Genomic DNA, 26266 nt, shown 5'->3' on the forward strand with positions numbered 1-26266 from the left:
GCCAAGTGACATAATAAGCAACTTCTGAAAGAATAGAGTATAAAGTTGTGAAGGAGGAGGAAAAAAAATATATAAACAGAAAAATGATTTGGACAATTTTTTTTTGAAAGTGAGAAACCTTTCCCCATTTTATAGGTAAGAAATTAAGATATGATAGGAAAATTAATGTAATGAAGGATGAAAACACCATTATTATGTAAATGAGAAGAAATTAATATAGCTATAAGTTATATACAAAATATGTACAGAAAAAATGGGTGCATGGAAAGTAAGGAACATGAAGGAGGTAGGGGAAGAAATGGAAAAAAATAATCAAGACAAAACGTTAGAGGATATGAAAGAAAGAATAGAAGAATTTGTACCAGGTCCATAGATTAGGGTATAGTTTTTAGAAAATAATGTCTGCTAACATTAATGTTTTTTCTAGAAATATTGAATGAATGGATGGGGGAGGGTATAAATGAAGAGATTTGTAAAGGGGTTATAAAGTTTATATGGAAGAAAAAGAAGAGAAGAGAACAAATTTAAATAAATAAAATGAGACAATTGGGTTAGGAAATTATAAAATATTGAAAATTATTCAAAAAAAGAATCATGGATGTTAAAGGAGAGTGGATGGAGGTTTGTATATAGGTTCACAGGTGTATACTAGGTTTACAAGTACCTGGGCCTTTATAAGCCTAGCAGTGCAACCCGACCCAGTTGTTTCCTTATGTATCATGGGCGCATATTAAGTGGAGGTATGTTAGGAATTTCCTAGGGGTTATGTGGGAGTGGGATATGTTAGGACATTTTTGTCTGTCTGTCATTGACATGAGTTCAGACCTAGAGTGAGTTTCTGATTTCTCATCCATTGGTTAAGGTTGCGCTTAAATAGAGTTAGGGATGGACTATGCTTCATATGGAAGGGGACCCTGTTCAAGAGCATGATGATCCTGAGAGACACACATCCATCTCGACAACATTACTTATGTCACAAGCAAACTTTAAATCCATGGATCTAGTGGTTGTCATGCTGATCATTTTGCGTATGTGCAAAACGTTCATTTGAACTGAATACAAGGATGCTTGTATGCTAAGCATAGATCGCCTCTCCGTAACCTGTAGGAGACTTGAGTATAGCGATAGGGGCTTTAAGGCGATCACTATAGGACAATGTGTTTATACTCTGGATTCTGCTGGTAAGGAACCTTTGTTGGTATTCCAGCTGTTGCATATGTCTGGTCAGGTTCATGCCAAAGGGGGCATTATACTCTATTCGGCCCTTATCAGATCCATCATAAAGTGGCACAGTGACTTTCTTGGACCTGGATGCCATGCCATTGCTTATAAGTTGGGTGACATAGAATGATTTTTCTTATTACCTTGGCCAGATTACTGCCTAAATATGTTCCCGATCCTTGACTACCAGGTCAACTTAGGGTTGTGTTATCGATGGAGTAATTAGCATGGGTAACAGTTTTCCCAAAAGGCACTGTAATGCATTTCTTGGCATTGAGTTTTAATCTGCGACTTTGGCACCAGTCATTTGTTGTGTTAGACCCTCTTGTAAGATGTTCTTGTCATGAGGAGCAATCTACGATAGCTCCCAATTTAAAATAAAGTGCTGGCAGGGAGACTCCCAAAAAGCAGTAGACACCAATATAGTATTAAAAACAAGAATTTAATGTTGAATAAAACCAACTAAAAATGAATGCATGAGCACTTTTGTTAACTTAATCAGACATGATTAAAATGCAGAACAAACATATAAATACATATAAAATCAATCTGATTGGGCAAAGGGAGAATAGCTGAGTAATTACTAAAGTGCAAAACCTCTAATTAACCTCTTAGTGACTGAATTACAACTAGAACTATGGTATCTTAAGAACATTTGGAACTGGTAGTTTTTATGAATGTCTTAATATGTACATGCATCTATAAGATAGTTGCGACTGAGACTAAAACAAATCCGTTTAAAACCTTATAGTGTTTCTTCAAGTCTCATACTTCAAAAATGCCTATTGAGGAATTAATAGAAGTAAAGTGCTTGTGCCAAAAAGTGTACTTTATATTTTGTTTCTTTCCAGGGCTTTTAATTTTGAAACAGGAATGATGGATGTCCTGTCATTAATTCCAGGCCATCTGCCTGTAGTAGGATTTGCCACCTAAGCTCCTTTAACTCCAACTGGAGTCCCCAGGGTTTCTTGTCACTAATGACTACATGGTCAATTGCCATAAACCTAAAGTTATGGCCAGTGTTATCTTGAATGTGCCTGGCCTAGTGCATTATTGGTGGTCTTTCTTATAACATAGTTGTGTTCATAAATTCTGCCACTAAATTTTCTTTCTGTTTTGCCTACATAAAATGCTAGGCATTGGTCACGTGGCCATGTAGACAACTGCCTTAGAGTGACAATTGTATTTCCCGTTTATGTGAAAGTCAATGCTGTTTACTGTAAATTTGGTTCCTGTTTTAAGTTTGTGGCAACAATTACAAGACTCTCATTTCTACATCCCTACACGACCAGTTGTAATGTGAGTAGATCCTTTCCTTAAAAGATCTTTCAGGTTTGAACCGCTCCTGTATGTAACTATTGGTCTTTCACCTAAATGAGTCCTGATGTCCAAGTCCTCCAACAAGATGTCCCAATTTTTATAAAAAATTGGCATCAAGCTATGTGAATCAGAGTTGAATGAGAGCACCATTGATCTAAGGAATGGGCTGTTGTTCAGCTCAGGTCTTCCCAGCTCAGCTTGAATTGAGCTGTCATCTAATGCATGTTCTCCTACTATGGTCTTGAAGTAACCTACTCTTCTTTTATCTATAACTTCTTTCATAAGCTCGTTAAGCAGTTCAGCTGGTTAAGCCCTTCTTAAAAACATAGTTTTTAAGTTATTGCACTCCAAGAGGAAATACTCTTCTCCAGAGATATCCAGGCAGCTCAAACTAATTGCCTTTTTACCACTGACCTCTTTTGGTGCTTAGGGTGAGAGATGGTGTAGTGCAAGAAAAAGTTTGAGTAGGTTTCTTTCCTGTGGATTCTAGTAGCATGTTTTCCATTGTGTATATCTTTATACAAATGGACATCAAGGTAGCCCATGTGGTCTGGGTTAACTCAAGTGAATTGCAAAAACGTGGTAGTGGTGTTGAGCTCCCAATTTGCACGTATCTGCAAAATTGGTCAGCCAAAGGCCCATGACATTAGTTTACCTCCGAGAAGTAGATGCAGAATAGGAGTGGTCCCAGCACAGAGCCTTGAGGTACCCCACTAGTGACCGGTCTCTTAGTGGAAGTGGTATCACCAATCCTGACTTCCTGGGTCCTGTCTGTGAGCCATCTGGCTGTCCAGCAAACTATGTAGGGGCTTATGCCCAGTTCTGCAAGTTTGTCAACTGTGCCTGAATGGGATATTGTATCAAATGCCTTAGCCAGGTCCAGGTGGGTGATGATGCACCATTTTCCCCCTCATCCACTGCAGTGGTGACAGCCTCAAAGAAGTCCACCATGTTTAGTGTTATGACCTTTGCTTGGCAAAGCCAGACAGTATTGGGCCCAGTTTCTGAAGGTTGCTTGTGTCTTTGTTGTTCATTTCCATGATGACTCATTCCATGGCTTTACATATTAGACTAGTACTTTTCCGAATCAGTTGATGGTCCATCCTTGTGAAGTTGGATAACTGTTGCTCATAGGTTCATAGGTGTGTACAAGCCTAGCCCATAGGATTATCCTGGCATCATGCCACCTGACCTTAGTTTCCAGTGGCTCTGTCGAGTAGAGCCACAGGAGTAATCCCCGGGGTGAATTTTCTACTTTCCATCCACTCAAGATTTCTCATGAAGAGGGCTAGTGAGGTGTTTGGTTTGACATGTATGGGAAGTCTATTCCATAGCATGGGCAGGCTCTAGGTTATGAACCTGTCCCTCCAGCACGTTCTCTTGATTGTAGTAATGAGGTTGAGGTCTCTGGAGCATGTGGTATGGAGGGATTGGGATTTCTGTAGATGTAGCATTTCTAACCGAGCTGGGTCAGACATGGCTGTATAAGTCAAGCAGAGATCACCTCTAAGTAGGCGATATGAGAGAGAATTGTTGGAGTTTTTTGAGTCTGTCCATATAGGACAAGTGTTTAAGGCCTAGGATCCACTTTGTGAGGTACTTTTGCTGCCTCTCCATTTGTTGCAGGTGTCTAGTGAGTTGCATGCCAAATGGGGCATTGTATTCAATGATTGGCCTAATGAGGGAAGAGTAGAGGGAGACCATGACCTCTTTCTTCCTGGATGCAAACCCTTAATAATGAGATGTGCCACATAGAAGGACTTTCTGACCACAGTGGCAGTGTGGTGGTCAAAAGAGAGGTTGCTGTCAGCCTGTGTTCCCAGATCTCTTATAACGCCTTCTGTGTTCAGTGGACTACCCTCGATTTGGTAGTTCATGGTAACTGGGTTTTTCCCAAAGGGATGACACATTTTTTGGCATTGAGCTTAAGCCCATGGTTCTGACACCAGTTGTTGGTCTCAGTGAACCCTTTCTGTAGGATGTCAGCATTACTTGGGGAGTTAATAATGGCTCCCAACTTGCAATCGTCTGCGAACGTTGCTTCTTCCATTGTCATGGTACAAAGCCTGTTTTAAAGCTATATTTAAAAAGTGGCTTAAGTGGTCCTGGTAGGTCATGTTTTAAGCAGTGTAGGAGGCATCCGAGGATATTGTAGGGACCCATTGAGCCTGTGTCTTTGGACTTAGCAAATGCTGCAAGGACCTGCTTCAGTTAATAACTGGGGGGTTATGCTATTGTGTATTTTATGGGGGTGGAGTGGGGAGTGAATTCTGAGCTGAATTTGTCAGCCAGCAAATTCATTATGTCGCTCTGCTCAGTGAATGTAGCACCATTGATAAGTTTGGCACACTGATTTGTGCTGTCTTTGAGGTTTTGGATATAGCTGTTAGAAGGTGTTATGGTTGTCTTTAGTCTGTAAGGCTGTCTTGACCTCACAATTGTCTTTGTTGGACTTTAGTCCTCTTAGTTTCCTGTTTAGTTTAATAAGAGAGTTCTTATTATGAAAGTTGCTGTTCCTGATTTTAACATTGATTTTTTCCCCTTTTGTTATAAACCCTGTTGAGGTTAGGATTTCACCAGTATTTGTTTGTTTTTAGAGTTTGCTTTGGGCCTACTTCTAGTAGGTACAGCAATCTCTATACAGCCATTTACGTGGTTGTAACAGGGTCTCCATGAACAATTCTCCATAGGATGCTGTGAACTCAGGTTTGGGAGGGGCACTGAATTTTAACAGACTATCGCTTAATAGGCTGTAGTTTGCTTTGGAATAGTCCCCCCCCAACTGTTGCTGAGTTTGCCAAGTTGATTTTTATTTTGAAGGAGACCACTTTGAGGGTCTGACCTCAACAGTGAGGATGTGATTGGGGGGGGGGGGGGGAGCTGCACTCTCCCATTTTGGTGAGTACCTGGTCCAGTATGTTTGAACCTCTGGTGGATGTGCATGCTACCTAGTCAAGGCTATTGTGTTAAAGTCCAGAAATCATTGTGCATTTGAATATGAAGCAATGTATGTTTCCCAGTCTATAGAAGGGTAATTAAAGTCTCCCATAAATAGGGTATTTGGTTTAATGGTGAGTGTCTCCAATAGGTCTAGATATGAGCTACGGGATCCTAGGGACATAGAGGGTTGACCTGTAACTTGTTAGGATATGGCATGGAACATTATCTACGTGCAAATTGCCACAGACAAATTTCAGTGTATCATCCTGTTTAACCTAGAGTTATGATTGTTGCTAATATAGATTGAGAACTCCACCTTTTGTCCTTGTCTGTGCAGCTGATGGTCTAAATGTGCAGAAGGCACAAAGCTTTGCACTGAGTACTTTCTGCAGATTTAAACCATGTCTCTGAAACAGCACAGATGCCTGTATCCTCCAGAGTGAGGATAGCTTGTAGCTTGCAGAGTTTCTTGTTTAAGCTGCATCGAGCAGTAGTACCTTTAGGTTTGTTTTGGTTTTATTTGCTATGTCAGTAGGTTTGTCAATTTGGTATTGCCTAAAAAGACTCTAAAGAGGTGGATAAGGTTTTAGCCAATATTTGGAAGCCTAGGGGAGACAGTTGCAGAACATCCTTTGCAAAGTAATTTGGTTTGTTAACCTTGGCCTCCCATGCTGACAGATATTGAATCCTTCTGGAAAGATACCATAAACTAAGCCAGTTATTGATGTCTATTGCCTTTTGTTCATACTGTGGCATCATCCCCAGTGAAAGTAGAATACTGCTCAGTGCAAAGTACATACCTGCCTGAGACTCGCATTCAGAGAGATCAGCAATGTCTGTCTTCATGTAGTCCAAGGAAGTACATCTCAGGTTATTAATGCTTGGATGGACTATGAAGGAGTCATACTGGTATCTGTGGTTTAATGATTTGAGTGCATGTGTAGCTTGTCAGATTCTGGCTGCAGATAAGCAACTAACCATTATCTTGTTCAGTCTGGTGAGTGGGGCATCTGTGTGTCATACAGTGGAGTCTCCTGTAACAAGAGTTGTGGGTAATGTGTTTGCTTGCCTTATGGTCTTTGCTTTGGGGCTGCACTGGGTGTAGTCATATGTTTGGTGTTGATATTGAATGTTTTAGAGATTGCTGTGGATAGGTATTGCTGTTTATAGGCTTAAGGGAGGTCTTTGTGGTTTGGGAAGATTGCATTCTAGTGCCTCAGCTATGCATGTGGTGGATGTAGTGTGTGTGTGTGTGTGTGTGTGTGTGTTCTTGGCAGTCTTGTTTGTGCATGAAATTTTTGACTCCATTGAAATAGTTTGTGCATCTCTTACATAATGTGTTTGTCTTTAAGGATTAAATGGTTGTCTGTGAACATATTGCTATATTCTCTCAGGATGCCATTGTCTACCAAGCTTGTCCCAGAAACCTTTGGAAGTTGCATATCCATGTTGTCCAGACCTATATTTGGGTGGGCTACTGTAGGTTGTAGATTGGGTTATACTGAGGTCTCCTTGGGTGTTCTCTGTGCTTTGGCATTAGATATGTTTAGATTATGCTAAAATATGATAGTAGTAGTGTTTAACGTGCAAACTAGCTGCTGTAAGCTTGTCTCTCTGCAGTGGCTTTGTTTTAGATGCACTAAGTTACAGGTTTCAGTTCTAAGGATAGTTTTATAAAGAAAATGTTCTTTCTGGGCATTTGGATCTGTACAGGGCACTACTAACATCTTGATCTTAAAACACCAAGAAAGACGACTTGTATATATAATGCTTCAACAAAACAGCTTAAACTACCTTGACAAGGGAATTTCAAGTATTAGGGAGCTATAGAATGATTTAAAGGCAAAAAGAAAAAATAAAGCACCAGCAGTCTAAGCATTAACTGAAGTGCAAGTAAGGGAGCCAAGCAGATGGGAGTTCTGGGGAAATGAGCAGGAGGCAGTTTTGAGTATGGGAGGTTTACTCAAATGCAGTACTGGTTTGTTGGGTAAGTACTTAGTGTTATGAATAAATATGGAAAATAATGGGTGGGAAAGTACTTAATATGTTACACAACATGCAATAGCAATGAAAGAGGGGGAGGGAAGGACTTTGGAAGTCAGATCACCATAAATGCTGGAAGCCAGAGACAACATTTTAAAACCACAAGAAAAAAGGCGAGAGGGTTTGTGAAACAAAAATTCAAAATGGAGCTCTCCTGTGGTTAGAATTTTAGAAGCTTTTAGCTGAATAACTCAGTGGGGCTAGTGCAGACCCAAAGAACGGGAAAACAGTAACAAGTTTAACAGACAGGCACTGAATGCAAATTTAAGCAGGTATGTACAGTTATAAGTTCTGAAGGACAAATCCTGGAGCAGAATTCACAGTACTGACACTACTGCAATCCTACCACAGACTAAGGCACCAGACTATGCAGAAATTTACCAGTAAATGTTGTGACAAATGGCTAAATTAGGTTTAAATTTGGCAGTAGATCAGTCATGCTAGAAATGTGAATGAAGCTACAAGATTGATGGAGGCCCCAGGCTGAGTTCCAAATACAAACATCTACCTTTTACATGTAATTCTACTTATGGAAATAGACGTGCAGTATACTGTGTAAATGATGATAAACTTGTGCAGTAATACACAATCTTCCTACAACTGCAAATGAAGCTACAAGACTAAGGTCCCAAAATGCAGACACAACTTTTTTGACTAAAGCTTGAACAAAGACCAGAGAAGTACGATATATATATATATATATATATATATATATATATATATATATATATATAGGAATAAAGGGAAAAGGGATAATAAATGTTAATAATAAAGTAGATGAATGTATAGCTAAAGGAGAGGGAAAAGTTTGTGATGAATCTTAGTCATTTGACAGCACTGATCATGGGAAAATGTTAAACATTTAAAAGAATGTAACCGAATACATGCACAAACATTTTAAAAGAATATGAAGTAGGAGGGGAAATAAGGATAGCAAGGACAATTTATCTAAATTCTTGTGCATCTGTGATGGCATATGAATGAATGACAATGAATGCAGTTATACAGACATGTAGACTAGACTTACAGGATAGGATGGAAGGTTAAGGAAGGAAAAAAGGTACCATTAATGTTAACTTAGAGATGATTTGGTTTTAGCCAAGAACAAGCACTGGATGTAAGAGAAGTTTCAGAACAGAAAAAATTCTGGGTGCAGTATGATTACAGTTAAATAAGCCAAAAAGTAAATGTTTTGGAGAAGTAGCAAGAATACCAGAAATTTAGCTTCCTAGAAGTGAAAATGATATAAAGGTTATGTTTGCGAAGAAACAAATTGCATCAGAACGATGGAGAGAAATTCTAAAAGAAATATTAAAGTTAGTAGATTAGAATAGGGTGAATCAGTTGTCACTAAGAAGTAGTGTGTGTGACCACGCATGTGTGTTTGTTAAAAGCAAACATTGTAGAAATGTTAGCATATGTAGGTAGTGATCTGTTTCTAGTTTGTGGAGAGGAATGAGACTTGCTGAGCTTTTCTGTTTGTTTATGGGGAACAGGGTTGAATCCAAAAAGAGGGCTAGTTTATAATGTAAAACATAAGTGGGCTTGAATTTACTAAATCTGTTTTGAGTGTTAAAAATGCATGAAAAAAAGGCAACCCTGAGAAATTTTATTTGAAAAATATAAAGATATGTGGAGGAGTTGGGGGTAAGAAAAGAAAAAGGGAAGCTAAAACTTTGCTAGAGAAGGAATATGAAAGAAAAAATAAAGACCTGGAAATGTTTGAGAAAACCAAAAAAAAAAAAAAAACACAAAGGACTCTCGACCAGAAAAAAAAATCAGTTAAGCCCTTTTTGTTCTTTTATTCAGAACTTATTCAGAACAAATTACACCATAAACGCACACCCTTATATACCAGCCCCATTCTGACATCAGTTTTGGCTTCCATAAATAACATTACAAATCATATTACATTAAATTTCAAAAACCTCCTTTTCTTACCATAGTTAAAAACTGTGTTTACAAAACTACAACCTGTTATAGTTCAATACCTATGAAAATACTTGTTTTAAAAAGTATTTAATCAAGTTGTTGACCAAAAATATTTATATTTTAAATGGCTCCTGACAGATATTTTGTCATTCACACCTGGAGCAGTGTGTGTCCTCAAAAAATCTGCCATTTCAATTCCAAATAACTGTTAATCGAACCTACAAACTTTCTCTTATCTACTGGTTCCACAACAAAAAAGGGAAACTTCCTAAAATCCTTACATTGTAAAGCATGTTTGGCTAATGCATTTGTGCTTTCTTTTTAATAGCCAACAGTTGTTCCCTCACCCTATCCGCTAATCTTTGGGTGGTTTTACCTATGTAAAAATGGTTACAATTGGAACAGACAGCTAAATAAATTAAACCCTCATTTTGACAATTAAACCTACCTTTTGAAGTTAACAAAAAATCCAGATGTTTAAAATAGTAACTACAGGTTGCCATCATAAACCTACATTGTGAACATTTTTGACAAGGGAAAACTACTTGTGTACCAATGCACTGGCCCAACGCTTCCTGGAATTCATCAGTTCCAATGTCCAGGACCAGCTCATTCTTACCCCCACTAGAGGAAGCAATGTCCATGACCTGGTTATTACTAACATGGGCAACTGTTGCTCTACACCAATAGTCAATTCCTCCCTGGTTAGATCCGACCACAAACTAATCACCATGGAAATCCAGATCTCACCCACAACCCCTGCAAAGGTATCCACCATGAAAAACTTCTCCAAAGCTGACTTTGGACTCCTAAAAACAGAGGCATTCATGTGAATGGAAAATAGATGCATGACTGCTGAATCATACACCAATGCACTGTACGAACACGTACGTAAATGCATGGAACTAGCCATACCTAACAGAACAAAGAAGCTCTCCTCCCAAAAAAAGGAAGCCAGTCTGGTGGTCCCCTGACATTAATAAACTCTACAACAGAAGGAAGAAACTGTTGCAGAAAAAGGTGAAGTCCCAAGACTGGAAAAATTCCCTTATTAGCGTCAACAAAAAGTTGAGATCCCTCATCAAAACCTCCAAAGTCCGCTCTGAAGGCAGAATTGCGGCAGACACTAAAAAAACTGCAAAGCCTTCTATAATTATATCAAGAATATGGCAATACCCAGATTTGCTCTGAGGTACTGCACAATGGTACCCCCTAAACTGAGCCAACAGATATTGCCGACATACTGGCCGACAGGTTCAGTGCTAACTTCACCCCTCTCTCCCCCCCTAAAGGACCAATCTCAACACCCGAAGAATGTCAGGCACCCAACATTACTGCAGCACAGGTTAAAGCTGCATTGTCCAAGGCCAAGAATACAGCTTCCATGGGACCCCGACAAGATCCCGGGCTGTGTTCTACATGAATTACAAAGTGAACTGACACCACATCTGTGTGCCCTGTTCACTCACAGCCTCACCTCAGGCTTTGTCCGTACCAAATGGCGCACTGCTACAGTCATACCTCTCTATAAAGGAGGAGCGACTACAGACACTGGAAATTATCGCCCCATTAGCCTGATGAGTATGATGTGTAAGGCTATGGAGTGCATCATCATGGACCTAATTAACAAGGAAATAGGGAATTTCCAAACTCTAGATCCCACGCAGTTTGGTTTTGCGAAAGGTAGATCATGCCTTCTCAACCTGGTTGACTTCTTTGACTCGGTCACCAGAGCTTTGGATGAAGGTAAGGCAGTTCATACAGCCTGCTTCGATCTGGCAAAGGCCTTTGATGCCATTCCTCACTCAGCAATTATTGATAAACTCGCCAAACTTGGCATCAACCCGTATATCGTTAGGTGGGTTGCAAATTGGCTCACAGATAGAGAACCCACAGTGTGAAAGTAGCGGACTCCAAGTCAGACTGCCAACCAGTCACGAGTGGAGTCCCACAGAGATTAGTCCTGAGTCCTCTCCTGTTTGGTATCTACTTCTCAGAAGTCTGAGCCAACACGGAGGGACTCTGGCTGACCAAGTTCGCAGACAGCTGCAAGCTGGGCGCTATTATTAACTCCCCAAGTGATGCAGACATCCTACAGAAAGGGCTCACTGAGACCAATGCCTGGTGTTGAAACCATGGCCTTAAGCTTAATGCCAAAAAAATGCGTCATCATCCCCTTTGGGAAAAACTCAGTTCATACTAATTACCACATCGATGAGAGCCCACTGAACATTGAAGGCGTTATAAGAAATCTGGGGACACAGGTTGACAGCAACCTCTCCTCCTGCCACCACATTGCCACTGTGGTCAGAAAGTCCTATGTGGCACATCTCATTACCAAGGGTTTTGCATCTAGGAAGAAAGAGGTCATAATGTATCTACTCTTCCCTCATTAGACCAATCACAGAGTATAATGCCTCATTTGGCATGTACTTCACTTAGACACCTGCAACACGTGGAGAGGCCACAAAAGTACCTCATGAAGAGAATCCTAGGCCTTAAACACATGTCCTAAACAAACAGTCTAAAAACTCCAGCTATTCTCCGTCTCATATCATCTACTAAGAGGCGATCTTTGCTTGACTTACAAAGCCATGTCTGACCCAGCTCTGTTAGAAATGCTACATCTAAAGAAATCCCAATCCCTCCACACCCACATGCTCCAGAGACCTCAACCTCATTACCACAATCAACAGAACATGCTGGAGGGACAGGTTCATAACCCAGAGACTGTCCATAGTCTGAAATAGACTTCCCATACATGTCAAGCAGAGCACCTCACTGGCCCTCTTTAAGAGAAATCTTGAGTGGATGTGAAATAGAAAGTTCACCCCAGGGATCACTCCAGTGTCTGTACTTGATAGAGGCACTGGGAACTAACGTCGGGTGGCACAATGCCAGGGCACTTCTATGGGCTAGGCTTGTATAGGCTCCAGGGCCATTAGTCTAGTACACACACACATGAACCTATAAGGGAAAGTATCTAACTTTTTATCATCACCTGTTTTGTTAATGAGTTTAGAAGAACTCTTAAGAAGGTGCTTTAAATTTTTGGTCTTTTTGTAAATAAACCTCTTTATTAGGTTCATAGGTTCATACTAGGATATCTGCCCTAGGGCATTTATAAGCCTAGCCAGAGTGTGTGTGGCTTTCACCACCCCTTAGGATGAGAATACTATACCCATTAGTTTGCTGTGCCTTTGTCCAGCAGTGACACAGAGATGATTCCCGGGGTAAACCTACGATCTCCCATCCACTCGTCAAGATTTCTCTTGAACAGAGTCAGTGAGGGGCTCTGCCTCACATGGACTGGGATTCTGTTCCATAGTGTAGGGAGTCTCTGGGTGATGAATCTGTCCCTCCAGCACGTCCTATTTATGTCCGTGTTGAGGATCAAGTCTCTTGCTCTCGTGGCTCTGGTGGATTTGGATTTTTTGAGGTGGAGCATGTCCATTAATTCCGGGTTGGACATGGCCTTGTATGTCAGGCACAGATCACCTCTGAGCAGACGGTATGCGACTGAATAGAGCTGGAGTTTCTTCAGTCGGGCAGCGTATGACATATGTTTGAGCCCCTTTATCCTTTTGGTGAGGAACTTTTGGGGTCTTTCCAACTGCTGCAGGTGTCGGGTAAGGTACATTCCGAATGGGGCATTGTACTCAATCATTGGTCTGATAAGTGAAGAGTACAGGGGTACAATGACCTCTCCTGATCTGGATGTGAATCCCTTCATGATCAGGTGGGCAATGTAGAAGGTCTTCCTAACCACTTTGGCAATGTGAGTGTCAAAAGAGAGGTTACTGTCAACTTGGGTCCCCAGGTCCCTGATAACGTCTTCCATGTTTAATGGATTACCACCTATGTGGTAATTAGGGGTTACCTTGTTTTACCCAAAGGGTATGACTATACATTTTTTGGCATTTAGCTTAAGGCCATGGCTCTGGCACCAGTTATCCATTTCTATGAGACCTCTCTGGAGGATGTCTGTGTCTGATAGAGTGTCAATTATGGTGCCCAGTTTGCAGTCATCTGCAAATTTTGTCAGCCACAATCCTCCAATGTTTGCCTGCACTTCAGAAAAATAAATGCCGAACAAGAGGGGGCCCAGGACTGAGCCCTGTGGGACACCGCTCATGACCGGCTTAGAGTCTGACATGGCACCAGCAACTCTAACCCTGTGGGTTCTGTCCTTGAGCCAGTTTGCAACCCATCTTGTGACATATGGGTTTACATCTAAGCTGGTGAGCTTTTCTATGATGCCCGAGTGGGGTATTGTGTCGAATGCTTTTGTTACCTAAAACATCAGCTAAAGCCTGGTTTCTCATGATGATTTTCCAGTTGATATCAATAATTTTCTTAATCTGCAACCTGTCAATACTCATGGACAAAGGGAAGGAGCAACATAGTACTTCCATCTTACAGCCCCTTTCACTTTGGTCAGTTATGTTGGGGGAAAAACCTGCCTTAATAATACGTGGAAATCTATTGTATCTTTGTGAAATCTCACCATCAGAAACATTCCTTGTTTTTTCTAAGGGATACCCTCGTTCCAAAAAGAGCTGCTCTAGTTTATTAACGTCTTCCCAAAAAACATCTTCACTAGTTAGTCTACTGAGTCTGATGACTTGCACTCTAAAAACATTTAACTTCATAAATTCTGAGTGGAAACTATAAACATGCATATAATTATTTGTAAATGTTTCTTTTCTATAGATATTACTATTAAACTTCCTTTCAGAAATATCCATTCTGATTTCAACATCCAAAAAATGCACTTTGACCCCTCTACTACTTTCAGTAAATTTCAACCAAGGAACAGTATCATGAACCTGGGAACGGAATTCACACAACTCATCACAGTTACCCACCATATAAAAACAAGTCGTCTAACCTTTTGTAAAACCTCACATACTTAAAGTAAGGCAATTTCCTTAAATATTCCTGTTCCCACCAACACATGACCAGGTTAGCAGAAACTGGAGTTGGAAATTGATATAAATGAACTACAAATGGAAAAGGAATTTTCTAAAAATAATGAATGAATTGCTAATGTTGCTCCTTTTGAGAAAATTGGGAGGGGGGCAGAAGAAAGCTATAAAAAAGTCAGGAAAGATTTGAATCTTTTTGAAGCTAGTGATTTTCTACAGCATTTATTGTTGGACAAACTGCCAGTGAAAATAAACATAAAATATATAATAGATGAAAGAATGCATAATGGCTGTAATACTGAAGATATATATAGCCCAACATTGCTTTTTGAATTGTACAAAAAGTGGCGTTTTGAAAATTATTCAAAGATGTTTATGGCTGGAAAGTATTTAAAATGTTGAAATGGTCATGGTATGAGAAGTACTAGAAAAAGAAAATGAAAAATATTCATTGCTGTTTGGTGTGTAGGGAAAACATGTGAAGAATTGCATAATAAATGAAAAGTTTGTGATATAAAAATGGTTATAATGGAAGCGGTGGAGGGTAGAAAGGTTAAAAATGTTGTAGAATATATTTAGGGAAATATATGTTGTCTTATAAAATGTATAAAGTGTAATATACATTGTAAATATAATGTGTAAAAATAATTATGGAAAATTAGAAAAGTGTAGATACAATAAAGCAGTCCCAACTTTTCCTCTATTAGTGCTGTGCTATCTTTTAGATCTATCTGGACTACTTTCAGCTCAGGCAAATGGAACCCCAATTTAACCTCATTGCAGTCCGTATTGAGGAAATTAATCCATGTACCTGCTGTGGGAATAGAACCCACAGTCTTCTGATCTTCCATAACTGGTTCCAAAACTTGGCAAGCTGGAGGACCCTTTTTATAAAGGAAATATTTTGGCGGTCCCCTACATCTGGTGGTACACAAACATTATGTTTGAATCAACCACCACCACCCCCCAGCCCCTTCCACCATGCAGCCATTTCAGTGTCACATTACTTGGTTATGTCTCCCTAGTTGCCATAAATATTATTCAAAAATGCTCAGTGTGCATACTCTTTTCTGCTTTACTTCAATGATTATAGATATTTGGATTTAATTTGAAAGATGTTCTTCATCTCACATTGCTGCAGTCCTTACACTTGGGTAGTCCGCTGTCCTCGGTCGGCCCGAATATCAAAGTATTAGGCTGACGTCGGTCAAGGCGCTTAAGACTGACATTAGGACGTCAGGGTATAAATGCGCATGACCGACGTCATATCCTCAGTCTTTTTTGCCGCATGGTCCGATGCAGAAGCAGCGTTGCAAGTGCCGTTCGGCATTCTGAAATTTTTCGAATTCGGAGTTTCAGACAAGAGTCAAAGTTGGCTAAGTACCCCGTTGGGGAATATTTTAGTTTTTTCTTGCCTCAGTGGTTTACCGGATGTCAGAAAAAGTGAATAACTGTATTTCTTGTGGGAAGCAGATACCGCATAGGGACCATCATACTTTGTGTATTCCTTGTTTGGGGCCTGAGCACGACGTTGTTGGGTGTCGCTTTTGTGCTAGGTTCAATAAGCGCACTATTAAGCGAAGGTTAGATTGTGCCAGGTTGGTCTTCGGGAAGCGGTGCAATTATAATATGCCGTCGGATGCTCCGCCCGCTTCTTCGAAGAAGCGCAAAGACAAAGCAGCTAAACCCAGGCAAGAAGAGTCGTCCGTACCGGATGCCGGTTCTTTAGAGGCGTCAGTGGAACCGGTGGTTCCGCCGGAGGCTTCTCTGGAGTCCCAGGGGGAGACTTTGATATTGCAGGATGTGGCCTCTCAGGAGGCAGGTCAGGCTGAAGGGGCTTCTCAGGTTACTGTACTCCCCCTCCCTTCCTAGGGTGGTTAGGCCCTCTCCTTCTGTTTCCAAGGCTTCTCCCAGAGGCAGGCCAGGTTTAGCTTCTATTGGTGTCACTCCTAGTTCTACAGGATCTGTGCCCAAGAAGCACATGCTTAAAATGGCAGAAGATGTAATTACTTTGATTAGAGGTTCTTTGCCCCCTCCTGATAAGAGGCCTAGGGTGGAACCAGAGTTGGGGAGTTTTGAGCAGGCTTTGGATGTTTCAGAGTCTTCGGCTGAAGACTTGCAGGAGTACTCTCCTTATTCTGATTCTGATGCAGATGATTCGACTCCTTCTGCTTCTCCTCCAGAGGATTTTTCTTTTTCAGAGACTCTTCATTCCATGAGGGAACATTTTAAGTGGGAAGGTCAGGACTTCTCTGATTCCAGGAAAAGGCTTAGGAATTTTGCTTTTACCCCAGCATAGGCCTTTGGCTATACCACCTGTTCTGGATGTTGTGGGAGATGTGTTTGCAGAGGCTTCACTTAATCCTGATTCTTTGCCTCCTGCTCCTGTTAAACCGGATAGGTATTACAGGGTGCCTGAGGCTCATAAATATCTTTATAAGAGTCCTAGGGCGGACCCAGAAACTGTTAGTCAGAGACCTAAGGGTGTCAAGGCCTCTGTTGTAAAAAATCCGGTTCCTCCAGATAAAGAGGCCAGAGCTTTGGATAGATGGGGAAAGAAAGTCTATACTTCTTCCACCTTAGCTATGAGGGCTTTGAATTGCCAGTTTCACATGTTGAAATATCAAAACTATCTTCTTTCTCAATTGAAGTCTAAGGTAGATGCTCTGGCGGAAGGCATTGAGTGTAAAGAATTACAAGATTTGGTACATGTCTCTGAACAGGTGGGTAAGCATTCTTTACAATGTGGTTTTGATGCTGTACAGGCCTCGTCTAGGGTGGCTGCCACTGGATCAGTTCTTCGCAGGCACGCCTGGCTGAGGGATCAGAATTTATCTGACCATGTTAAGACAAGGATTTTGGATGCTCCTTTACAGTCTGATGTGTTGTTTGGTTCACCTGTGGAGTCAGTCTTGAAGAAAATGGAAGACAAGGCTAAGTCTATGCAGGCTGTTAAAGATTTTTTGCAAGTTCAGCCTCCGAAGTTTAGTAGGAATTGGCCTGCTAAGGGGTGGACGTACCCTTCTTATGATTCACAGTCTAGAGGTAGATCTAGACGTGGTAGGGGCAGAGCTCAGAGCTCCTTCAGACCTAGAACAGGGAGTTCACCTGCACAATCTTCGGGTGAGGGCAGGGGCCAGTCCTTTCGTAAACGGGCCCAATGACCTACCTTTTCAGCTGCCAGATCCTTTTTGCCTGGCAGCACCTTTGGGAGGAAGGTTGGCACTCTTCAAGGAAAATTGGAGTTTGATTACCCAAGACAGATGGGTATTGGATATCATACACCAAGGTTACAAGTTTTATTTCCATACCTTGCCTCCTTTCAAAGGCATGCCGGACGTTCCTCCTCAGCAAAGACTAGAGGCTCACAAACAAATTTCTCTGCTACTTCAAATGGGGGCCATACAACCGGTCCCTCTGCCAGAAGTGGGCCTAGGATTTTATTCTCGCCTGTTCCTAGTACCAAAGAAGGGGAACACGTGGAGACCAATTTTGGATTTATCTATCCTCAACACTTATCTGGACATTCCCAAGTTCAAAATGTTGACGTTACAACAGCTTTTACCTCTGCTGGGCAAAGATCACTGGATGGTGACTCTGGATCTCAAGGAGGCTTACCTTCATGTTCCTATCAGGCTAAGTTGCAGGAAGTATCTGCGTTTGGCTGGGACTTCTCATTATCAGTTCTCTGCATTGCCCTTTGGCTTATCTACTGCCCAGAGTGTTCACGAAGGTTCTGGCTCCAGTGATAGCTTTCTTCAGGCTAAGAGGAATACAGATCTATCCTTATTTGGACGATTGCCTGATTCTGGCCCAAGGAAAGGACGAACTTCTTCATCATTTACAATATGTGATAGCAGTGCTAAGATGCCTGGGGTATTCTGTGAACGAAATAAAGTCCAGTCTAGTACCCTCTCAGGACATGTGCTTTCTGGGTGTGAGACTGAATACAGCATCCCAGATGGCCTTTTGACCCCGGACAAACAAAAGAATCTTTCTCTTTACTTCCATCAATTGTCTCATCAGTCCAGGCTGACTGCAAGGACAGTCCTTCAAGCCTTGAGGTTCATGGCATCTTGTATTCTGGTGCTTCCCAATGCCAAACTGCATATGAGGAAGCTACAATGGTATCTCAAAATGTATGGACACAGCACTGCCAAGATATGGACACTGTCATTCAGATAATACCTTGCATTCAAAAGGAATTTTTGTGGTGGGCTCAGGAATGTCACCTAAACAAGGGACTCTCTGTGACCCGGCCAGAGGCGAGTCAGATTCTAACGACGGATGCCTCAGACAAAGCTTGGGGAGCTCATCTAAATGGAAAGTGGGTACAAGACACGTGGCCTGCCAGACTTCAACATCTACATATCAACTTGAAGGAGATGTTAGCAGTCCAATTTGCATTAATAGCTTTCAAGGATTTACTTCTTCCAGGGCAGGTGTTGGTTCTAACAGACAACACAACTGTCATGTGGTACATCAACAAGCAAGGGGAACACATTCTTATCCTCTATGCAGACAAGCAATGATTTTGTGGGAGACTGCTCTCAGTTTACAGCTAAATCTTCAGGCAAGGTTTCTGCCGGGAGCACAGAACTCCTTAGCAGATGTGTTGAGCAGACAAATTATGGATCTCCACGAGTGGAAATTGGATCCTCATGTATTTCAGAAATTGACAGTGTTATGGGGAACTCCAGACATAGATCTGTTCGCTTCTCCACTAAACTACCAGCTGCCAAAGTTTTGCACAAAAAGTTTCATCCCACAGCTTGGAAAGTGGATGCTCTTTCATTCAATTGGAGCAATCTTCATGTGTATGCCTTTCCACCTCTGCCTCTCCTCCCAAAGGTACTCCTGAAGGTCAGACAGGACAAGCCAAAGATGATTTTAATAGCTCCAGATTGGCCTCGACAGCACTGGTACCCATTACTGAGAAGTCTGGCAGGAGCCTCCATGGCCTTTGCCTTCAATTCCACACCTGCTGTCTCAGGAGAACAGTCATTTACTCAATGTCAAACTTCACTCTCTTCACCCAACAGCCTGGCATATTCTGTTTTAAACCCTGGAGGGTCTCAGCTTCCACAGCAAGTTTTGAATGTTATTTTGGAGGCCAGAAGGCCTAGTACAAGGAAAGTGTACGCAGATAAATGGAAGAGATTTTTATTTTGGAGTACAGCAAAGGAATTTGATGTTTCTAAGCCTAATTTAAGTGTGGCTCTTCAATATCTTACTGAGTTACTGGACAAAGGGTTGTCCTTCTCTTCTATTAAGGTTCATGCTGCAGCAATTTCTGCTCACTATGACTGTGACCCACCATTGTTTTCTCATCCTTTGTTTAAGCAATTCCTTAGAGGGGCAAAGAATATAAGACCCCCACGTAGAGCTCCTACTCCTGCTTGGGATCTCAATTTTGTGTTGGAGAAACTCACTCTACAACCTTTTGAGCCTGCAGCTACTGCCGAGTTGAAATATTTATCATGGAAGACTGCTTTTTTGTTGGCCATTACCTCTGCGAGAAGGGTTTCTGAATTGCAGGCCCTTATGGCAGTTGAGCCTTTCTTAATTTTCCATAAGGATAGGGTATCTTTGCATACTAATCCTTCCTTTATGCCTAAAGTGGTTTCTAGTGTGGCTTTAAACCAAACTATTCATTTGCCTACTTTTTATGCAAACCCCCAAAATAAAGGGGAAAAGATTTTGCACACTTTGGATATACACAGGCAGTTGCTATATTATTTGAGCAGAACTAAAGGGTTCAGGCAGTCTCAGCAGTTATTTGTTTCATTTGCTTTGGGTTCTCAGGGCAAGCCTGTGTCAAAACAAACTATTTCTAAGTGGATTGGGTTTTGTATTGCTTTCTGTTATTCCCATCATGGTAAGGAGATTCCAGCTGGGATTAGGCCTCATTCCACTAGGGCTACTGCCACTTCTACAGCTTTTTTAAGGGGGGTGGCAACTAAAGATATTTTGGAGGCAGCTGCTTGGAGTTCAGTGCATACTTTCTCTAAGCATTACCACCTTCCACTTTACTCTAAATCTAGGGCTGGTTTTGCCACTGCAATTTTACAGGGCATTTTGGCAGCTCCTACTGCTTTATAGTTTTGCCATCCTCCCTTACCTCTGCTTTGAGATTCTACCCAAGTGTAAGGACTGCAGCAATGTGAGATGAAGAACATAGTACAGTTTTGTACCTACCATAAATGTAGATGTTCGAAGATCCACATTGCTGCAGTCCAATTTACCCTCCCTCCTTCCCCTCTGTAGTTAGAGGCGGTTGTGTGGTTTGGGTTTTGAATTTTGTGGATATTGTATATATTGTACATATGATTAGTGCAAGGGTGGTTTGTTGTTTTTTGCTGTCTTTTGGTTTTGACCTTTCTTTTTAGGGTCTTCTGACATCTGGGGCAAGAAAAGACTGAGGATATGACGTCGGTCATGCGCATTTATACCCTGACGTCCTGATGTCAGTCTTAAGCGCCTTGACCGACGTCAGCCTAATACTTTGATATTCGGGCCGACCGAGGACAGCGGACTACCCAAGTGTAAGGACTGCAGCAATGTGGATCTTCGAACATCTACATTTATGGTAGGTACAAAACTGTACTTTTTATTTCAAATTTTATAGTATAAATACTGATAGAAATTTGCTAAAACTAAACAAAGCAATAAAGTCTCACAATGAAAACAGACTTAGCATTAACACTTCTCTGCCTTCAAAACTCACATTCACTGAAACAGTATTGAAACCCACATTCAAAGAAAATGCATCTGACCAGTGGCGTACTTGGTTTACCTTTGGGCTGTTTTCAAAGTATTGATCCCTTGCAAACATTTTTAGGACCATGCAAAAGTTCTTTGATTCACATTCCCGATTTGTACAATTAAATTTTAATATACAATAATTAAATTGTATTCCTTGTATAATTAAATTTTAATATACAATAATTAAATTGTATCCCTTGTATAATACAGCACCACTTGGTATAGCATGTTTTAAATGTATAGTTTTGCACATTTTTCCAGTAAGCATTGAAACAAAACATATAATGACAAAACTGCCCAATTCAGAACATTTGTGCCACTCAAGACTTCTCTCATTACAGTCCACCAATATTAGTCAATATGCACCATATCTACCCAAGTAAAAGTCATCTGAATAATTCCACCTTAGAAATATGTAGCTAATGAAAAGGTTGCTGCTAACAAACAACTTTATATTTCAGTGTTTCATCTACAAATTCAGTGTCTACTGCCCTTGAAGAATAAATTGCCTACTTAGCTTACATTTAAAAAAATGGTAAGCTGGTAATATTGCATGGATGGCAAACTGAAAACAGGTTCATATTTACTAGGCATCTCATCCAAAGAAGGACGTATTCGTGACTTCAGCACCCCACCCCCTGAAAATGCAACACAGTATCAGCAATCCATCAATATGTTGTGGGAGCAGAACCTACAGCCATCTACATTAAAATATAAAATACAAGGATGCCACCTGTTGTGCTGCTAACACTGCTTTAAAATTCTGTACCACAGTAGTGATACCATTGACAGCTAGCTAAACTAAACAGTTGCACATTGTAAACAGACTTGGCATGAGCAACAGTGAACTTCTGTTCCGTTGGAGCTCACAGTTCCTTGAAAATGCACTTGAAACTAAATTTCTTGGAAAACACACCTGTCATAAGGGGGGGGGGGCAGAGGGCTAAAACTAAGGACACATTAATTATTGTTCTTATAAACTTAAAGTTAACAGAGCAACAGGTTTTGCATTAGTACAAATTTTCTGAAGGATATGAAGTCTAAAGCTGAAATGTGCCATTATTTTCTGACTTCATTCTTCAATGATTTGCCAGGGATTTTCCAGAAAAAATAATTGTATTGGACTAAAAATATGAGGTAAAAATCTGGACATTCTACAAAAACCTGGAAAGCTGAAGGGTATGCTGCCTACCTCTTACACACACACACAATACCACTCAACCTCTTCAGCACAAGAAATGTGAACAAAGCCTGTCATAATGGGTGACAAAGGGCCAAAACTAAGGACACATTTTAAATATTGCTGTTATAAATTTAGAAAGTTGATAGAACAACAAGTTTTACATTAGTACGAATTTTCTGAAGCATATGAAATCTAAAGCTGAAATGTTTGCCATTATTTTCCAACTTCAGTCCTCAATGATTTGCCAGGGATTTGCCAGAGAAGCACAATTTTATGAGAAACAGACCAAAACAATATGAGGCAAAAGTCTGAACATTCTGTGAAAACCTGTACAGTTGAGGGGAATACTACTGACCTCTCACACACACACACACACACACATGCACCTCTTTCTTTCTTACACACACACACGTTTTGCATTACTAAGAATTTTCTTTCTGAAGAATATGAAGTCTAAAGCTCAGTCCTCAATGAATTGCCAGGGAATTGCCAGAACTCAATTTTATGAGAAGCAGACCAAAACTATGAGGCAAAAATCTGGACAGTGGACAGATGCGTTTTATATTCAAACCTTAAAAAAAAAAAAAAAAAAAAGTACCTTCAGGGTCCTTCCAAAAGATCGCCTCAATCAACTCTGCAGTACTGATAAAAGGAACCGACCAGCATAAAACAAGTACATTAGCTGTTTGACTGAAGGGAAAGTAACAGTTCATTTAAATTTCCCTCCAAGTTCCAACAGCCAGACAGAAAACATAGGGCAAGCAAGCAGTTGTTCCATGTCAGCCGTAAACACAGAAGTTATTACTCATTATTCTTCAGTAAATGTGCAGGGCAAGCAGCTGGTTAGCCGTGAACGCGGAAGACTGAAGTCTGTTTTCTTTTTTCTTTAATGCAGGTATTTGGTCACTGCAGAAGGGAGAAATGGAACTCCACATCATATGGACCCCAGTTTCGAAGTTGCTTTTCCAGAGCTAAAGGCAGGAATGCTACCTGTTGAGCTATTGACACTGGCTGATTTTGGAATCGTATAGTATTTAGTGGTGAAAAGAACAAGGTCTAATACATTTTTGCAAGTTGCAATATTTGGAATAAAACATGAATTTCAAATGTGTCCCTGAAAATTTCTTCGGGGAAGATAAAACCTCAGTGATCTACATAATGTACACTGAACTAAATTGCGCCCATGCTATTGCACAGCTTGTGGATCTTTCGTTGTTAGAGAACCATTTTGTCATCCTGCAAAAGCCCTTGCCAGTCCAATGGATAAACTGCACTAGCTAAAAGACTTATCCAGAGTCTGATTTCAGGAACAAAGAAATTCTTCTCTCAGGATACTTCTGTACTGTCTTATAATTGCAAGTAGTGGACCTTACTTTAGGTATGAAGGTACTAACTGATCTGCCTTCCTACTGCTGTTGTGTACAGTGAATGAGCCTGAACTTGACTTTCCTGTTTATGTAGTACAATCTGAAAAGCAGATGCCCCCAAACCCAACCTGTTTCTTTATCCACTGCTGCTTGTAAAATGCTGTCTTTCCCTTTCACTAGCACCAAGTTGCTACAACTGTGTATATGTATATATATATATATATATATATATATATATATATATATATATATATATATGTTAACTTGAAAAACGGTGGTTGAATGGACAAAAGCAATACTCTCAGCTCTAACCTAGAAAATGAAACTGTATTTGCAGAAATCAGATGTAGCAGTTTTGTCCACAATTAGACTTTTAGGTTTGCTGCACATCTGTTGTATCTGCATCTGTACTTGACCTGAAGTGAACTGGCAAGTATTCCATAAAATATTTACACAATTGCTCCCTTGTTCTTCACATACCTCTATTAGTTGCTGTTGCAATGTCTCAGCCTAAACCAGAGAGACTCTTTATTGTTTTGACTGAACTTTTGCCCTCATCGAGTGGGTCCACAACCTAGTTCCAGTGACCTCCCCAAATTAGAGGGTCTTGACCTCCTTTTCTTATCCTACTCCTTGTTCTGTCCCTGTTGAGACCCTCCAGAAACCGTGTCCCTTCCCATTCTGTCCCCCAGATAACTTCTATGTGCCACCTCAGTATTCATATTGTTGTAGGATACATGATCATGAAAAGCAATTAATTGTGGAAGCTTACTTTCATATGTGGCCCAAACTTACACTTGCTGTGAAAATCCAATAATGTTTGGTTCAGTTTTTCGAGTGTTTTCATCTGTTTTCTTTTCTGGTATATTGTATGTATCAACATATCTGATATTCCATCTCAATTTCTTTTTGATGCATTTAACTCTGTGAATATTTGGTCATCGTCTGACCACCCAGTAGTTGACTTGATATGCCTTACTATGCTAAGAAAAATATGCCTTCTGTTGCTTTACCTGCATGACTACTGCACTGTAATAAGTAAAGGTCAAGGACCTAGCTAAGACCTAGCTTCACCACAGTTACTACTTTGTCTTAACACTGCTCTTCTACAGGAACCACTTCTAGACATTATCTTGTAATTCAAATAAGATGACATACTGTGCTCCATACATCGTCTTTGAGTGATAGTGGGATGTGTTTCTGTGGGATCACTGTCCAAGAGCAATTTAGCAATTTCTGTTGTCTTTCTTGACAGGACTATCTCACAAAATTGTAGCGGACAATCTCCAACACAAACCCTTCCTTAACATAATATCCTGTAGGTTGCATACCTGCAGAGAGATATAGCTACAAAAATTACTTAACCATATTTTGTCGTAGTACAGTATACCCAAGTTCTCATTGCTTGTTCCCTTGTCAGTTCTAGCATTTATCAATCTATTTCTTTAACTACTTGCTTGAGCCTGCCCCCTCTGTTCCAGGGTCAGGGACACTAGAAGTATTTGTTCATAACTTCTCCTTTTGGTTCAGTCCAGTCTGCTCTCTTTTGCTGATCTTTTTTTCTTTGCTACCTGTTTGTCCTTTAATCTGATCCTGGTCTGTAAGGTCTGCCTCCTTCCTCTTCTGTCACCATACTGGTTGTTTTGTGCTGTCTCGTTCACCAGATCTCTGAGGTCACTATCTCCTATTCCATTTTGTTTTCTTATTGTATGATATTTACCCCTGTGCCTGCTGATCTTTGGGGGGGGGGGGGGCATTTGGCACTAAGAAATTGTTTGCATTTTATGGCCTAACTCCACCCTTCATGATTATGATGTGAGCATTTGGTGAGCATTTGCATAGGCTATCTGTGCCCATCCATCCATCCATGCATGCCTGCTCCACCATGTGTACAAATGTGGTCTACCATCACAGGCTTTAGGAACCATGCCCACATCTTCCTGGCACCAGTGCCCCCATCATGACTGCTGAGGCCCTATCATTAAAGCAGTGGTGTAAGCCAGATGAGAACCACTGTCACTACACCCCAGGATGAGCATGCCTGTGCTCCCTGTTTGTGACTCCCAAGCCAGTAGTTGAACTTGAGTCACCTGCATTGCAGTCAGCACTTTTTTTCCACGTAAACCACCAATGGTGGCTTTCTCCTTTGCCATTTTTAATTTCTTTGGTATGATTTGTTTGTCTTAGTGAATCGTTCCTGGTTTCCTCTGCATGCTTTGTATCATTTTCTACTGTCTTTTATGTGACCTAAACCTGTTTGATATACAGGAGGAGAAAGGCCTCTCACCTTACCCATTTCTCTCTGTTTTGTACAAATGTGCATATGTGTAGGGATCTAGTTCACCTAACTGAATTTTTAAAATGTCAAAATTCCTATTGTCAAGACCCATATGATCAAGGTTTTAAAAATCCAAAAATGAAGAAACAAGACAGTATTTTTGTAGGGGGGCAAGCCCCCCACACCCCTTGCTAATTATATATGCCAACTCTGAGATCACACTGCAGTGGGGAAAATGGCATATTCCCTATTCCCCACTGTACCACGACTTTAAAATATCAATAATTTT

General features: G+C 40.7%; 1 protein-coding gene across 6 annotated transcripts in view; it reads left to right on the forward strand.

The window, feature by feature from the left end:
• CRAT (carnitine O-acetyltransferase) overlaps positions 1–26266 on the forward strand; it is a 475040-nt gene that overhangs the window by 391536 nt on the left and 57238 nt on the right. The window lies entirely within an intron of this gene.

This window comes from Protopterus annectens, chromosome 16.part0 (assembly GCF_019279795.1).
Source record: "Protopterus annectens isolate FY-2018-M chromosome 16.part0, PAN1.0, whole genome shotgun sequence".
Classification (NCBI taxonomy): domain Eukaryota; kingdom Metazoa; phylum Chordata; order Ceratodontiformes; family Protopteridae; genus Protopterus; species Protopterus annectens.